Source organism: Morone saxatilis, unplaced genomic scaffold (genome assembly GCF_004916995.1).
Source record: "Morone saxatilis isolate NCDOM2014 unplaced genomic scaffold, NCSU_SB_2.0 Contig3, whole genome shotgun sequence".
NCBI classification, from domain to species: Eukaryota; Metazoa; Chordata; class Actinopteri; family Moronidae; genus Morone; species Morone saxatilis.
The window spans coordinates 2,364,774-2,370,643 of NW_023339873.1; positions in this window are offsets into that span (position 1 = coordinate 2,364,774).

Sequence of the window (5,870 nt, forward strand, 5' to 3'; positions counted from 1 at the left end):
CTACCGTTGTTTCACTTGAAAAGGGGAGGGTGAAGCGAGTGAGTTGCAATCTGCAGCTTCACTGTTAGATGCCACTAAATCCTACACACCGGTCCTTTAAATACAACTAAACAAAGAAACAAAACCTCTCAAAATGCTCGTGCAGTTCTCACACATAAGTGAATTGACAGAATTTTAAGGAAGAGGTTTATTGAGAAATATTCATCATTTACATGAATGAACATTGTCCTGCAAGTTCTGCATTAGAAATTTACAGTGGTGGTAGTAGATTAGTTCAGAGCAAAAAAAAGTTAATCAAGCAAAAATAATGAAATGTTTCCATAAACTGAATATCTTTGAGTTTTAGACTGTTGGTCAAACAAAACAAAACATTTTAGACGTCACCTTGGACTTCAGGAAGTCGTGAGGGGCATTTTTCTACTATTATTTGACATTTTATAGACTAAGAATTAATTAATTAATCAAAAAAACTATTTGCAGATTAATTGATCATTTTTGGTAGTTGCAGCTCTAGTTTAGATCTTAGATTTTTTTTTGTTGCTGTAAAAGATTTCAGGTTTGTCCCACAAGAGGGAAACCTGAACCTGTGCAATAAAAAGGAAAGGATGGATAACTGTGAGACTGAAATTGGACTAAACGTGCAGTGAGTGCAATAGAAGAGATATTCTTCACATGGCGTCTCTACTGTTCATTCTCACCTGGGCTGTCGACTGTCAGGTTGCTGCTGTTACTGGGTGAGTTGGAGAGGTCAGAGACCACCACGCTGATGCCGGCCGTGGGGCTGAGGCTTCCACCCCGTGATGACGACTCACTGCTCTCCGAGCCGAGCGATGTGCTGGAACGAGTGTCCGATGACTTCCTCAGCTTCCCTCTTAGGAAAAAGGTCCTCATCTTGCTCCGCCGGGCCTCCCCACCCTCGTCGTCCTCGTAGTCCTCCTCCCCGCCTCCATCGCTGGGCAACCGTTGCCGAATCCGGCAAAGGGACCCGTAACCACCTGGTACGACGGCCGACGAGGAGTCATCATCGCTGGATCTCCTCTTCCCCCTCATGCGCTCTTTCAGCTTGCCAAAGGTGGAGGCGGCCTTGTCCTTCATGACGAGGTCGTACATGCTGGCCGTCAGGTTGTTTCGGGTGAACTGGACAGTCACCTGGATGTCTCCTCGTTCCTTCTCCTTCTTCCCCGTCTTAGAGTTCAGCCTGTACCACCTGCAGCAGAGAACAATTCACATTAGATTAACAGACACACTCTGTTACAGTTAGTCATTTAATCAATCAGTTGGTCATTTATCAAGCAAAAGTCTTCTAGTTTCTCTAATATAAGGATTTGTTACTTTTCTCTGTTTTATGTCATTAGAAATTGAATGTCTTTGCATTATGAACATACAATTTTAAGCCACCACCTTGGGTACTGATGGGCATTTTTGATACTTTTCTGGCATGTTATAGCCTAAATGATTAATCGATTACTCAGAAAACAGTGACAGAGTAACAAAGTGATCACTAATGGAATGAGCTGTCAGTTGTAGCCTGTAGTATCATTGTTTTAATATCTGAATGGGATTTTAAAAAAAAAGTCTCTGCACACCTGAATGAAAGGTGCGTCAGAAGGTACAACTTGAAAACAATGAGGGACTCCTGCACACTGTGGTATATCATATAACTGGTGAAGGTTACATTGAGAGAATATAATAAATAATTTTTCAGCAGTAGGCAGGACAGCGTGTGGGAGTCCCTCATTGTTTTCAAATATCTGCATTGGACTAAATTACTGTCCAAGTGCTCGCCCTGAATAGAGTTTTGGAGTAGGAGGAGCTATTCTGGGTTCCCCTGGTTCCCGGAAGTAAAAGTCCCATTGATTTGTTCCACAGACAGTGTGAGCTGACTCACAGTCGGAGCACTGAATGGACATGACAACTCTCCCGACTGAATCATCAGTACGGAAGACTGTGTGAAAATACCTGCTCCCTTATAAAAAGTGCATTTCGGCAAGAAAACATCCAGTCAGCAAGCTTAAGACTCTGAGTCCTGCAGTGTTTCAATGTTAAGTAACACTGAAGATATCATTAAAAAAAGTAAAATGTCATCTATCATGACAGAATTGTGCGTCAGTGTAATAATGGTTAAATAATACCTTTAAATAATAACTGAACAAGTGCGAAAAGTGTGATTTTAACCACATGGCAGCATCCTCGGTTGATTTCAGGATTAAATTACATATTCAATTTCAAATGTAAACATACATTTACAATTTCAAATTACACATACATTCTTACATTTACATGCATATTGTAAGGTGTACTGACAGTCATCTCCCCAAAACACTTCTCTGTGTCAGTAATGAGTTCAGCATCGAGTGGGGTCATGAAATAATGTGAATGACTGTATTGTTATTATGAATGGGGCTAATCTGTCCTCACACAGGATAAGAGTGTGTGTGAGTGTCCTACTAATACCACAAGGCTGTGTGTTGCCAGACATCCCACAATACCTTGGGGAGGGCCTCCTGTTTTTGTCATCAGACCCCCGTAAGCAAGAACAATGAAGTAAAACAATGCTAACTTCTGATTTAATAGCGAGTGCCCTACATAAAAACATGACTAGAAAAACAGATTGCCCCCCGAACTGTAAATTCCTTCACTGCACGAGAACAGAGGAGCAGTTCTTAGAAACGCTGTGCATCGGTGGGTGTAACAGCGCCAACGAGTTCACCACAGCGTGACTCATGGGAAAGTCTCATCTGGTCGGTTGTGATCTGTTTAAAAAAAAAATGACTGAGAAAAATTCCCCCAGATAACATGTGTTTCTGACACTTGGTGCTGCCAAAGGGAAGTTATCGGCGCAGGGAGGAAGACTAAAAACTAGGCCTGAACCGAGACCTGCTTTTATTTTGTTCACTTCCTGTGCTGCTGTGTTATTTTCACCTCACACCTCGACCACAGTGCCTTTCTCTATTGTTCATACAAGCGACACAAAGCTGAGAGACACTCCTCACTGCTGTCAGGCTGAGTGACACTGCTCCAAAGATACTTAATTGAAAACAACTAATTATGTAACTAGTGAAAACCAATTTATAAATCATCTAAAATACATAAATAGAAGAGAAGACCAACTAATGCTACAGTAGAGCCCATTAAAATGTAAATAATGTGCAAATGCAGACATCTTTGCCTAACACGAATCATTGTTTAAATACAAACATTAAAAAATGTCAATTAAATTAAAAGCAACTGCATTAAGCTCATTTTGTAATCACTACATGTGGTTGTGAAAAAGAGACTTTCAAGTAGTGAATTCAGTCTTAAGATAAAAAAGGATGTCAGAAGGGGTTTGAGGTAAAATAACCTAATTGTTGCTTCAGGAAGAACTCAAATTTTGTCGTCTGTTGAGTCAACAAAAACAGCTAAATGTCGTGTTATGGAAAATCAAATGTGCCACCGAAGAAAAGTTACAAGAACGGAGGTTTTAAACATCAAAGACAAGACATGAAAAGCTGCTACATGAAAGAAAACTGAGACTGAAGAAAAACCCCACTGGTGTCTGATCTGAAAAGGGAACCTCACACATTTACTGCACAGCTATCTCTGAAACCAGACAAAGTGAACATACTGTATGACGAGGCATGAACTCAGCGAGGCAGAGCATTTACACGGGTCACAACCCCAAACACTTCTAAATAAAGGCTGTTGCTGGTATGTTCATTGAACTCAGCAGTCAGTTTTATTATCAGAGTGAAACAGCTTGTGACAATAGCGCTTGGGCAATCATGGGAAACTAAAAACTACATATATGTATATATATATATATATAGCATATGTACTATGATGTTTAAAGTACGAGCTGTACATGAACACAAGATGTAATGTGTCAAACAAAAGCTTAAATAACTTATTTCGAAAACTATTAAACTAATAAAACTAAACTTAGAACAATAACATGATTGGATCATATAATTCAAATATTATATTGATAAAGCTTGGCTTAACATAACAAGTTGGCATGGTAACATGCTATTGTTAGCACGCTACGCTATTATAGCATTAATCTCAAACTACACACGAGGCTCAGTAGAATTACATTTCAAAGATTATCCTGCCATAAAATAGTGTCGGACATGTTGAAAAACTGTTGGTGGCACTGGATTAAAAACAATTAGGAGATAACTGAATTCATATGATTCATCATTCTGTACCAAATTTTTTTACAATTCAAAATGAAAGGAAGAAATATAACAAAAAAACGCTAAAATACACTAAATATTTTAAGGAACTGTGGCGTGAGAGAACAGGACCTTTCTACTGGTATTTAATGAAATCACCTAAACCCAGGGCCCTTTCGGTTCTAACTTGAAGCTGTTTGAATACATCGGAAAAGAGACTTCCCCCGCTGTAACAAAAACATCGGAGTAATTCTAGGCTGCAGGATAGAAGAGAAAAAAAACACAAGCTATATAATTCACAGCACAAGCGGTTATGTAATCATCGTCATCCTGCCACCGACCTCAAGTTCAACACGGTAACACCCAAGACGAATTCCAGTGAAAACAATAAGCAAACAAACTCCTTCCAGTACATCTCTGAGAATCACAAACAACAAGCAGGTGGAGCCGAGAGTGCAGGAGAAAGAAGGGAATGCTGAAGCTTTTTATAGCTCCACAAAAACAACAAACATTACCTCACCTAATTAAGACAACAATGAAAAATGTGCCACATGAGCAGACGTGGGAAAAAGATGTTTCCATTACCTAATCCAAATATCATTCAATGACTTGAAAAAAATGTGGCACTCCCATGAGCCACGCACCATCTGCGGTATTAGGTTTTTGTATTTACATAAAAATCAACCTGACAGAGGCTGAACCTCTCTAATCCAGATGAGGAAGTATTTACTTTGAAGCATTTCATTAGATTAAATCCTGTTACTGAATTATCAAGCTACATGTAAACAAAGGAAATTCCTGAGCTCTGAACCTGCCTTCCTTCTTTTCTTTTACGTGTGGACACATGCAAAAAACACACACAGATTCTTGAGTAGTTCTCTTGCTCGAGTGTCTAACATTGTACACCGGTGCTTGCTGCCTTACTTAAATGCCTGTTAGGTGTGGACTCGAGTTTCACATCGATGCTCCAACAATAGTATCAGTCCTCCTCTGATTTGACGGCCAACTCCCTGCAGCCGAGGTGGGGTTCACATTCCAAACACAGGACCACGGAGCTATGCGAGTGTTGTTCTTCTGCAACTACCATCATAACACCAGCGACCATGCAGGGGTTATAATTTAGGGCAGAGGATTTCAATGCCAAGGCCCCACCAAATAGCATTAGTTTATGGCCAGGGCTCGCTTTTCGAGTCTTTAAAAAACAAACTTCCACTTATATTTTCTTACTTTTATTAATGCATTCATTATTACAGCTGTATATAAAATCCTTAATCGATACATTAGATTCAATTCAGGTGTAACAGCAACTTTGTGGCAGGCTCAGACTGTTAACAGGTCAACACTGACAATTTATGTGATGAATGTTTCCCTCTCAGCCTCTAGTTTTTTGTATTTTGAGATCTTGGAGTAAATTTGGGATTTATTTTGTAGAATTTGGTATTTAGTTGACTTATACGATAGAGAAAAAAAATAGCTTCTGCTGAACAAAAACAGAGCAAAAGCTATTTTCGTGACACACAAACTGTCTTTTGTTTGTGAAGACGATGCAAAAAACTTACAGGCCTATTTACGTAAGGGTGCACCTGTGCTTGTGCGTCATGTGACTCCCGAAGAAGCCTGACTACAACAAATGTAAACGTAAGGTAAACTGACATAAGGCCTAAATACAGAAATTGCAACACAGACAAAAAGGCAGCAGCCTACATTGTGAAG